Here is a 12992-nt window from a genome sequence, read left to right on the forward strand (position 1 = left end):
CGAGTGAAGTACTGAGTCCTGCTGTTACCTCCCAGACTTGTCTCGCTAGACCCCTCCTTTCTCTCCCTCTCTGTACAACCTTTCGGTTCTATAGCTAGCGTCCCTCTGCCTCTGTAACTCTTCCATCCTACTTTACGAGGGCTAGTGTCACGTGTAATGTACACCCACGAGCAAAATTTCGCCGACAGTCCCTGCCAGGCATATATTTCTGAACATAGCCCATTGAGGGAGCAGCGCTCGTCCACCAGAGTAAGGGAGAAAGGAGGAGACGGAGAGGGGGAGTGGGTGGGGGAAGGAGGCAACGAGACGGGAGGGAGAGGGAGGTAACAAGACAGGGGAGGAGAGAGAGCCTGTGGCGATGGTTGGTGACACATATCGGTTCTTTTATATTATTATTATTATTATTATTATTATTATTATTATCATTACTACTACTACTACTACTACTACTACTAATAATAATAATAATAATAATATTATTATTATTATTATTATTATTATTATTATTATTATCATTAATAATAATAATAATAATAATAATAATAATAATAATAATAATAATATTATTATTATTATTATTATTATTATTATGTGTGAGATAAATATAAGAAAGAAGGACGTAATCCTGCGTTAATGCAGGCGTGTGTGTGTGTGTGTGTGTGTGTGTGTGAGTGTGTAAATTCTTATAAATTTGTTTCATTATTTATCCTCTGTCATCCCACTATAAATATCCGTCGGCAAAACATTTCCAGTGTTTTTCTGGTAATTATTCATCTCGAACTTAGGGTCTAGGGTAGTGTGTAATAATAATAATGAAAAAAAAAAAATTATATGAGCGATTAAGACTTCCTTTCCCTTAAGACAGATTGACATGGGAAATCATAATTATAAGATCAGTCTCTGTAACTATCATTCCTATCGAGCATTACAAAACTAAGGCAAAGAAGTATACATTTGACAGTAAACATGTATTATATAATAGAGAACAGAGTAATACCATACAAACAACATACCGCTTTTGCACTTTGAGAATACGTCGGACGCATTATCAATGGCTAGTGATACGCTGACGTGAGCAACTATCTAAACCCTCCCACCACCGGCCACCCTCCCTCCCACTCACAGTTACCAGACGTGTGGTGCCTGGTATATATATATATATATATATATATATATATATATATATATATATATATATATATATATATATATATATATATATGTACAGTCTCGGCCAGGTGTAAGTATCCAGCCTCTCCCAGCTAAATCCGGCATGTGGCAGCGTCGCATCCATGGTTTCGAAAGGTGAAGCAGGGAGAGACATATCAACCTGAGTCGAATCAGTTACTTGAGCTATAGCTAGCGAGACGATAATGGAAGGTGGTGTTTTTCATTGTTACATTATTGTTCCAAAATACTGGTATAATTTCATTGTCAGCTTTACAATATTTAAAAGCACCATATTTATGTGCTTTACACGTCATGCCATCTTTGTAGCAGATGGAATCATGTAAAATGCATCGTGTTCAGGCGCATCATTTACTATATTTTGTCTGTAAGTTCCCATATTGTAGAGCCTCGACGAATGTCGGTCAAAGCGATAACACTGATTGGTAATGGTTCCTTTAATGAACTCCTGTCGCGTTATCAGTTAATTCCCTTAATACAAACACCTGTGTGTGATTCTCTCTCTCTCTCTCTCTCTCTCTCTCTCTCTCTCTCTCTCTCTCTCTCAACCGCACCTTCACTCAGTTTATCTCGTCCACCTCCACCCACCCATCCCAGCATCATACTGATTTTCCATGTAGCAGTTCACGGGAATGTGAACTTCTCTCCACACTTGCCAATAAAATATATGTTGTTAAAAGTATGTCATAACGTTGCCATATCATAGTGATAGAAAAAAACATCCATTTCATACTAGAGCCCACAACGTTTTACTCACCGTATATGAGGCCTCGTTTGCTTACGGAATAAAGAGAAACTCCGAAAGAAAGCAACATGATTTGTTATTAGCAAGTGAGTGATGCATATATATATTATTTATTACAATTATCTACCCTTCACCTTCAACTCCTACAAACACTGGAGCCCTAACAGTAAACCGGAACTCAGTAATGGGTCCACCCTCCACCGCTGGCAATGTCTTCGCGCACTGTCTGGAACGGACGCCACGATTTTTTGGGTTGTTCCGATATGCTTCCCATTCTGCATTCGTGTGACAGCAGCTGGTTTGACCTCCGTTCGTGTTGTGGAACCCAGGAATTCACTATGTTCGCCCAGATGTTCTCTATTGGGTTCAGATCACAACCCTTACTTGGCCATTCAAGGAGGTCTACATCGCGTTGATCTTCAAACCACCGTTTAACAATTCGCGCGGTGTGGACTGGGCAGTTATCCTGTTGAAGCAACATACCATATTAGTTTTTTCTTTGTAGCAGTTATCAATAGACATATAGAATAGATATATATTAAGATGCAATGTTAGTTAGAAACAGTGATTAATGGATAATGAAGATGTAAAAGTAGAATGAAACGACGTCTCTTAGACATTACTATTATTATTGATATTTACGTATGAACGCATGATAACGGAGTTGCAGCTGCTTACATTTATGTATGGTAGTTGCATGTTCCGGATTATAGATACTGATTTATATATTAGAGCAAGAAACCACCAAATGAAACAGGACATAAGAGGGCATTCTAAATGAGGAAAAAAATATTTTCCATTACAATTGAATATGGATAAAGTAATTATTAACACATGCACTCATTTTACAAACTTATTGCATACTTTATCGCCTCAGTCCGCAGAAAAGAGTACGAATAAAAGTAATTATAAAGTAACAGGAACAAAACACGTCACCAAAGTGTCGCACACTCTTAACGCAGTTTATGGACACCCAACCCTGTGTCCCATATTCAGAAAAGGTGCTTCATACACACAGGGTCCTATAACATAACAACGTAAACAAAATTCATTCACCTACCTGCATGAAGATAATCCGCTCAGGATAGGGGAGAGCCATTGCCCGAACAGATGGCAACATCACCTCTTCCAAAATCTCGAGATACTGGTCAGCAGTAAATCACCCATGAATTTCTGTCAGCTCGCCTAGGCCGTAGAGATGTAGCCAGCCCCACACATTGCAGGTCACATGGCCACTCCGTTGTGATTCGAAAATATTTTGGCGGGAATACCTAGAATATAGTGAATTGTTATACACTGATATTCATTATAAATGGTTAATGTCAATGAAAGGAAAACCCCTTAGTCCTAAAAAGTATTTGTAGGGCGAGTAGGTGACAGATGTGGGACGTAAGCAGAAAGGGAACAGAGTGGAAAAAAATCAGTTACAGAATACGAGATAATGGTTTGATTAACATAACTATGAGAACATTAAGACATGCAAAACATTTATAGGCCTACCTGGTGTTGTTCAACCGCCAACATCGTAAACGTCCGCGGGTGTTGCTGGCAAAGGTTTTCTCGTCAGAGAAGACGACTCTACCCAAGTATGAAAGATCCTCTTGCACAAAGGTCTCAGCAAATCGTAGCCGACCCTCTCGGGGCCTCTCCTCTAACTTCTTCACAGCTGGGGACCGATGATGATACCCGCGTTCGTGTAGCCTGCGTCTGACAGTTCTAGCCGACACATCAAACTGCAGCCGATCACGAATTAATACAGCGTTTGTGATGGGATTACGCCTTGCCTCTTCCACTATTTCTGTCTTGTTCCTCTGTTGTTTTTCGTGGTCCTCTTTTCGGATGTTCAAGTAGGCTGCCACTTTCTTCCCATCTGTTCAACCACATCCTCACTGTTTTTCGTGTTGTTCCAAGCTCGTGAGCTATGGCAGAAATAGACATGCCTGCGTCTCGCATACCGACTATACGGCCCCGACGTGCTACTCTCTCATGGGATGTGTTCATGACGAAGAGGGGAACAGTCTGATCCACAACGTGCATCATAGTCACCTCATCAGTTCGTATGAGGCGAGTAGGCTAGGAGCGCAGTTGGTAGCACTTCCGACTGGCGACCTGGTGGTGATGCGTTCGAATCCCGGTACCGCTGTGTTGTCTGGATCTATGGGTAGTGCCCATCCGTAATCCATAGTAGGGCTACATGGCCTCTGATGCCAACCTCGGTGGAATTCATTTCCATGTCATCTGTTCGTGTTGGAATGATGGACACACACACACACACACACACACACACACACACACACACACACAGGTGTTTGTATTAAGAGAATTAACTGATAACGCGACGGGAGTTCATTAAAGGAACCATTACCAGTGTTATCGCTTTGACCGACATTCGTCGAGGCTCTACAATATGGGAACTTACAGACAAAATATAGTAAATGATGCGCCTGAACACGATGCATTTTACATGATTCCATCTGCTACAAAGATGGCATGACGTGTAAAGCACATATGGTGCTTTTAAATATTGTAAAGCTGACAATGAAATTATACCAGTATTTTGGAACAATAATGTAACAATGAGAAACACCACCTTCCATTATCGTCTCGCTAGCTATAGCTCAAGTATATATATATGTAAGATTGACACGTGAAGAAAGCTGGCACCTGAGGTGTTTATAAACACTATTTCAATTGACGTGGGTGACACTGAAACAATCTAGAAATTTTGAATGAAACCTCTTTTCATTTTTAGCTGCAGTAGAACCACTTTAAAATTACATCGAGCCTTCTGATTGAATATAAAACACAAAGAATAATTGCACATTATTAAGCCTCGTGTTCCAATATACGCAACATTTCATTCGGTAAAATCTTTCAGAACTGTAATATATCGTAATAGGATTGCTGATAAACATTTGACACAAAAGATTAATACTAGAAGGTACAAACTATTGCAATTCCGAGATATGTACTTTATTACCATTTATAACTATATTATTCCGTAGACATAGCTCCAAAAAAAAAAAAAAAAAATGCAGGCAGAGGAAATTATTTACAGATTGTAATTTCACGTTATTAAAATGGTCATTCGTGACACATTTTCATTTGTAGAGGTAACTTCAGGAAAAACAAAATGGTTGAAGTTTTGTTACAGTGAAAGCATCAGCTTTATGAGTAATTAAAAATATTTTACCTAAGTTATGCTTAACGCCGCTGGGAAACAATCCCAATTACCTGAAATTTAGAAACCATATCTGAGGATGATAAAATTCCTCCCCGGAAGAAAAATATGTAATAAAGCTAAATGAGTTAAGACGTACGATTAAATCGATTCAGAGGTAAAGAAAGTTCTCACTCCGATTATTTATGCAGAGCGATGTCCTCTCCCTGGCCCTCGGGAGGAAATTCAAGGCAGTTACCTTCTGCCGACATGTCTAGACCACTTTTTTCGCGGGCTGATTTCGAGGTGAGGCGTTCTGTCAAGAGTGGGCCTAGCGTGCTCCACTGACACAGTGCCTGGCCTGTGGGAGGCGGGAAGGGGGGAGAGCCCGAGGCCAGAAGCTCACAGGCACACCCCAAGACCGGCCCGATCGTTTTGGTGTTCGTCGCACCTAAGGGCAGAGTTCCTCTGCTCTGGTGGCGGACCGACCCCTTGATCCCTACGCTCCAAAGAGTTTCGTTTGATTAGACACGTAAACAACCTGAAAATATAGGGATAAAATTGATACTGTTATAATGAAGCATTTAAAGTGGCATTTTGGCCTCCTGATCAAATTTTAAGTGGAATAATTTCACACTACTACGGTTAGAGTGATCATTATCCATATTTACACATTTACCAAGGTAAAATCACTTTGCTTACAAGAAAATTGTAGAGGAAATTCAGTTATTTATTATAAGGGAAAAAATACTACATACCCGTACTGAGATAAACAATTTATAAACATTATTCCTTATTCACTCAGTTTCATTGATCATGATTATAATAAAAAATTATCAGGTTGCACGAGCGTCGTCCTGGTGTTGTGTCTTTCATGATGAGATTAACGGAATTTTTAATTTCCGATGACTTTTTTTTTTTTTTTTTTATCCTAGCCGTGTCTTCACGGATAAGAAGTAGTGGCAAGTAGTGGCTGATACTATCAGCTTTGGTTGTAGTTCGAAACTCTTCTGTATAGATTCATTTTGGGTAAATATGCAACTTTCACATATGTAACCGAAATTGATTGCAAAACACTCACAGTTATTTCCAAAACTCATGAAACGTTTCTGAAGGTGAAAAAAATTACAAATTTTAATCACAAAAAAAGAAATTGAAAAACACGAAAAGAGAAATGGCATCTGATCTTTTCAAGAACAATATGAGCATTGTTTTGATCTGCAGTAGAAGCACTTTAAAATTACGTCGAAAATTCTGCCTGAATGTAGAAAAGAAGTATATTTGCACATTATGAAGGTTCTTGTTCCGCCACAAGCCAAATTTTCTTGGATAAAATCTATCAGAACGGAAATGCCGCGTGAGAAGGAATGTTGATGAGCTTTTGACTCTTACCTAAAAATTTATGCGAGAAGTTTTAACATCATCGGAGTATGGAGATATATAATCAATGAGCATTTATAAATTGATTCCTCTTCGTCGTCGATATGACTTACAAAAAACATGCAGGTTGAAGAAACACAATGAGCTCCATTAATGTTTAGAGATTGGGTCATTTGTGATTTTCTCATTTGTATTGTTAACTTAATATTAAAAAACAGGGCATTTTTTTTTTTTACGGTTTAAGCATCGGTTTTAGGGGTTAAAATTATTACACTTCAATGATCCTAAAATCTGCAAAATTTAAAGTGAAAATAAAATATATGCAAGTTCCTCAAATGCACTCAGAGTAAGCTAGCTAACACCCAATTGTATCCAAAATTCGTCAAAAAAAAAAATAGTGCTAAATGAGGTAACATGAAGCATGCAATCGATTTATAGGTAAAGAAGGCGGGCATTTGTGGAGTTTCATTCCAAAGAGTTTCGTGTAAACAACTTGGAAATTTAGAGGCATAACTGGTATTATTTTTGTCTGTATAATTAGGATTTTAATGTGGTATCGAAATTCCTTAGAATTTAAAAAGTGGAATATTTCCCAGTATGACTTCGTGTGATATACAAATTAACAAGGTAAAATCACTCCGAAAGGCAATAAATCGTTTCCAAGAAAATTAAGTATTGATAATTAGATATGTATTGGTACTGAGATATACAAATTACACAAATTTTTTGGTTCCTCATGTATGAAGTTTTATTGTTCAAGGTGGGTCTAAAAACAATCGCTTTTCTGGAGCGTCGACCTGAACTGTTGTGTCTGTGCCTTGAGATTTACTCAATTTTTAATTTTCATTTTTTTTTTTTTTTAATTCAAGCGGTACACTTCAAGGATAAAAAGCAGAGCCTAGTCACGTCTGATAGCATCTGCTCTAGAAATAGTTCGAAAAATTTTACTGGGAGATGGCTGTACAAACTTATTTTTGGCCGAAATATTTAGATAAGTAACTTTCATTTATGTACTCAAATTGAAATAGGAGAAATACATTTCCAGAACTAAGAAGACTTTTCTGAGGATGAAAAATCTCATTTAGGCAACAAAAACAAATCCATTATCACGTAAAGAGAGCTGTAGGAGTTCCCGAAACAATCGATAAATTTCGAATGACAAAGGTTTTCATTTCTATCTGCAGTATAAGCACTTTAAAGTTACATCGAGCCTCCAGAATGAACATAAAAGAAAATTAATATTTGCTCAACATTAAGCTCGTGTTCCAACACAAGACACATTTCATTAGGAAAATCTGTCTGAACCGTAATATCTCGTAAGAGGAATATTTGTGAGGTTCTGACTTACAAAAAATTAATACGAGAAGGTATAAACTATCGCAATACCGAGATAACTACTTAATTACCATTAATAACTTTATTCGTGCACATAGATTTAAAATAAAATGCAGGTTGAGGAAATCGTTTTGAGACTAATTTTACGTTAGATTGATGGTCATTTGACACTCATTTTAATTTTTAGAGGTAACTCAAGGAAAAACAAAATGGTACAACTTTTGTTACAGTAAAAACATCCACTTTAATAATAATTTAAAACTATTATACTTTACGCCAAACACCGCAGAACTGAGGGCGAGAACACTAAATATGCATCTTCTACAAATGAATTCTAAATTAGCTCAATTGCCTGAAATTCGGAAACCATATCTGAGGATGATAAAATTTCGCTTGGGAATAAATAACTGTAACAAGACTAAATGAGTTAACACCAACGATTAAATCGATTCACAGGTAAAGAAAGTTCTCGCTCGGATCACTATATGCAGAGCAATGAAGTCGCCTTCGTCCTAGCGACGATTATCGAGGGGTTACCTTCTGCCCACATGTCTGAGGCCATTTTTATCGTGGGCTCACTTCAATGTGAGACGCACTGTCACGTGCTTGGCCTGCTGGGAGGCGGGAAAAGGGGCAAGCCCAGGACCGGACCGAGCAATGCACCTTTCGATGCACATAGGGGCAGAGTTTCTCTGCTCTGCCGACGGGCAGACCCTGCGATCCCTACGTTACAAAGTTTCGTTTGATTAGAGACATGTAAACAGCCTGGAAATTTAGCGGCAAACTCCGAAAAACTCCGTTTAAAAGAAAGTTGCTTAAGTACTGATTACTGGGTGTACATAATAAGGAAAAAGTAATTACATAGCCGCAATGAGATATACAATTTCAAAACATTACTTGGTTCATGATGGAATTAAAGTAAATGATGTTGCAGGGGATGTTGACCTAAACTTTTGTGTCTGTTGCATTGAGATTAACTGGAGTTATTATTTTCGATGATTTTATTATTTTCTGTTTCTTATCCGTAACTTCAAGGATAGAAAGGAGTGTCAATTGTGAATGTTATTGCTGAGAGCATCCACTGGGGAGATATCCTTTATAAACCTATTTGAGGGTAAAATCACTTAATAAGGAATATCCCAAAATTAATTGAAAATTGATTTCGAAACGCACCCAATTATTTCCAACACTCAGTAGACATCTCTGATGGTGATAAAATCATATTTAGGAAACATATAAGAGGAAATCAGTTGATGAGTTAAGAGAGCAATGATGGTCTCCGAAACAAGCTAGATATTTCCAGTGAGAAACGTTTTCCTTTTTATCTGCAGTAGAAGCAATTTAATATTACATCGAGACTCCTGATTAAATGTAAAGGCAGATTTAGCAAGTGACCTGGCATGAGAGGTCCAGCTGAGGGCACTGTTAAGTGAGACGCCAAGAATTTCAATACTTTTGGAGATGGGAATATTAGCAGCACTGAAGGTAATGTACGAATGTGGCAATATCTGTCTGTATAAGAGACAAGGTTTTGTCCCCATTCACTGATCGTAGATAGATCTTGATTTATGGAGATGGATGTACTTTGTAAATGGGTGTCTGAGTGTGAATGAACTATGTAGAGATGAGTCATCTGCATATGAGTGAATGGAATTGTAGGTGACAGATAAGAGATCATTAATATGACCCAGAAATAAGGTTGGCACCAGAACTGATCCCTGCGGCACGCCGTCGTTGGAGTGGAAATTGGAATATACATCATCTACTTTTACTCTTATTTTCCTGTCACTAAGATATGAAGAAATCCATAGCAAAGGAGTTTGGACAGCAGGGAACGGTGCCATACTCTGTCGAAAGCTTTAGAAATATCAAGAGCTACTGCATTAGTTTCTCCATGTGGAGATTGAGTATGTCAATGGTGGATCTTTCGTGGCAAAAACCATATTGTCTATCACTAATTAAGATGTTGGATTCAAGATGTTTAACAATGTGCTTATTAATTAATGTTTCAAATACCTTACCCAAGAGAAGATGTGACAGCTTTTACCGTAACAAAACTTGTAAAATATTTTTATCCTGAAGTTAAAACTTAATATGATAAAAAATGACACAAATGACCTTTTCTTAGCGAAAATTCTGTTACCGAAACAAATCTTAATTTTTTTAAAATCCTGTAGTACGCCTTCAAATGAGAATAAAAGTGCCAAATGACCCTCTTCCTAACGCAAAAATCCAAAAAACTAACCAGTCATTAATTTAATTCAATCAGTGTTGCCACAACATGTAGTTCTTTGTCTACGGACATGAGTAATAATGTTGTTAATGGTTTTTAATAATTTATCTCGGTATTTAGATAGTGTTTTTCACCCTCAGGAAAGCCTTCTGAGTTTTGGAAATGTGTTTCCGATTCAAATTTGAGTATATTCAAGAAAGTTGCATATTTAGAGATTTCGGCCAAAAATAAGTTTGCATAGCCATAGCTCAATAAAATTGTTTCGAACTACCTCCAAAGAAGATGCTATCAGGCGTGACTAGGCTCTGGTTTTTATCCTTGAAGTCTTTGATGAGATTTTGGGATAATGATATCACACAATAAAGTTATACTTTGGAAAATATTCAATTTTTTTAAATTTTGATCAGGAGATTCAAGATGCCACTTTGAAGCCATAGTTATACAGACAAAAATAATATCCGTTATATCTCTAAATTTCAAAGTTGTTTACACGTCTCTAATCAAAAGAGAATGTTCGGGCTGAAACCCATCAAATGCAAGCCTTTTTCTACCTGTGAATCGATTTCATGCGTTATGTTACATCATTAAGAATGTTTAACTTTTTATTTTTTTGACGGAATTTTCTTACTCTGATTTCTGAATATTTGATTCAATCGGGAGTGTTAGCTAGCTAATTTTGAGTACATATGGGAAACTGTCATGTTTCGTGTTTTCACCCTCAATTATGCAGATTTTACGATCACTGAAGTGTAATAGTTTAAACTTATTCCTAAAGCAGATGCATATCCTGTAACAAAAAGAGAAAATGGCATTTTTTTTTATCTTAACACTGCAAATGAAAAGTCAAAAATGCCCCTCTTACTTATGTAAAAATCCAAACAATCTCTATACGTTAACAGAGCCCATTCAGTGTTCCTTCAACCTGCATTTTTTTTTGTGGTATCTGTCGTTCACTATATATCTTCGAAGAGGAATGAATTTATAAATGGTAATTGATTATATATTTCCGTACGCGATAATGTTTAAACTTTCTCGTATACATTTTTAGGTAAGAGTCAAAAGCTCAACATTCCTTCTCACGAGGCATATCCGTTTTGACAGATTTTACCCAAGGAAATATGGCTTCTGGCGTAACACAAACCTTCATAATGTGCAAATATACTTCTTTACTACATTCAGGCAGAAGGCTCGATGTAGTTTTAAAGTTCTTCCACTTCAGATAAAAGACAACGCTCATTTGACGTTTCTCGCTTGTTTCTCTGACACCCACCAATTCAAACTTATTGTTCTTAAACAGCTCTCTTTTCGTGTCAATCGATTTCTTGTTATACGAAACCTAAATGTAATTTCTTCACCTCCACAGACATCTGAGTTTTTTAAAAATAATTTAGTGTTTTGCAATCAATTTCGAGTACTTTTGTAAAAATTGCACATTGAGTGATATCGACAAAAAATAAGTTTATACAGGCATAACTCCAGTAAAACAGTTTCGAACTACCACCAAATTTGATGGTATGATGGGTAACAGGTTCACACTGGCCACTACTTTTTATCCGCTGAGACACTGCTAAGATGAATAAAAATTAAAAAATCCCATTAATGTCATCATGCCAGACAAAACAGTTCAGGTCGAGATTCGTGCAACCTGTTTTTTATTCCCTTCATGAACAATGAAAATTAGTGTATGAGGAACAAATTAATGATGATAAATTGTATATCTCAATACACCTATATAGTTTCTTTTTCCTAATAATATATATCTGATAATCAGTTCCTATACAATTTTCATGTAAACGATTTAATGCTTTTCTGAGTTATTTTACTTCAGTAAATATGGATAATGATATCACATGAACCGGAATACTGGTAAAATATTCCATATTTTCATATTTCATCAGGAGGCCCAAGAGGCCACTTTGAAGCCTAATTATACGAATAAAAATATTATCTGCTTTGTCTAAATTTTTGTTTCCATGACTAATATTCGAAACAGTTTGGGTTTACCCTTCAAATGCCAGCCTTCTTTTCCTGTGAATAGATTTCTTTCTACGTGTTACCTTGTTTTAGCCATGTCACTGATTTTTTTCCCGATATGCATTTTTTTCTTCCTGGAAATGTTTCCTGAATTTTAGAATTGGGAGTGTTTCCCACCTTTTTTAGAGTACATTTTGTGGAAGATGCATATTTAATGTTTTCGTGCTCATTTACGCGATTTTTAGGAACATTCAAGAATAACAGTTTTGAATCACTCCTAAAGGCGATGGTTTTACCGTAACAGAACCTGTACGACTTTTTTATCCCAAAGTTAAAACTTCAAATGATCATAAAAGACGCAAAAATCCAAATAATCGTCAGACGATATTAATACAATTCATTCAGTGTTATATCAACTTACATTTTTTTATAGCAATCTGATGCAGATGAGGAATAAAGTTATAAATGTTCTATCTATCTATGTGCCAGACGCCTCAATCCCGTTTGGGGTGGCCACGAACAAATCGCTTCAAGTCGCCCTGTCCCCCGCCATTTCACTGCCCTGCTCCCAACTCACACCTTATCCCCTCTCTCATATACACTCTCCACCCCATCCCTCCATCTCATCCTCGGCCTCCCCCTCCCTCTTCCCCCTCCCACCTCACTCCACATACACTCTCTTCGTCCAGTCTTTCACCCTCGCATCCTCTCCACAAAGAGCCATAAAATTCACCTCAGTTGTGTTCCCTTATGACACTTATAAATGTTAATGTAATTATATATCTCGGCATTGCCATTGTGTTTATACTTTCTAATATCAATTTTCATGTAAGTCAAAAGCTTATCAAAATTCCTTGTCCAAGAGTTATCAGAGAATTTGGCTTAAGCTGGAACACGAACCTTCATAATGTGCAAATATTCTTTTTCTTTTATATTCAATCACTTCTACTGGAGATGAAAAGGAAAACGTTTCTCGT

This window comes from Coenobita brevimanus, chromosome 25 (assembly GCF_032717465.1).
Source record: "Coenobita brevimanus isolate Jiangsu-jjx chromosome 25, ASM3271746v2, whole genome shotgun sequence".
Classification (NCBI taxonomy): Eukaryota; Metazoa; Arthropoda; class Malacostraca; order Decapoda; family Coenobitidae; genus Coenobita; species Coenobita brevimanus.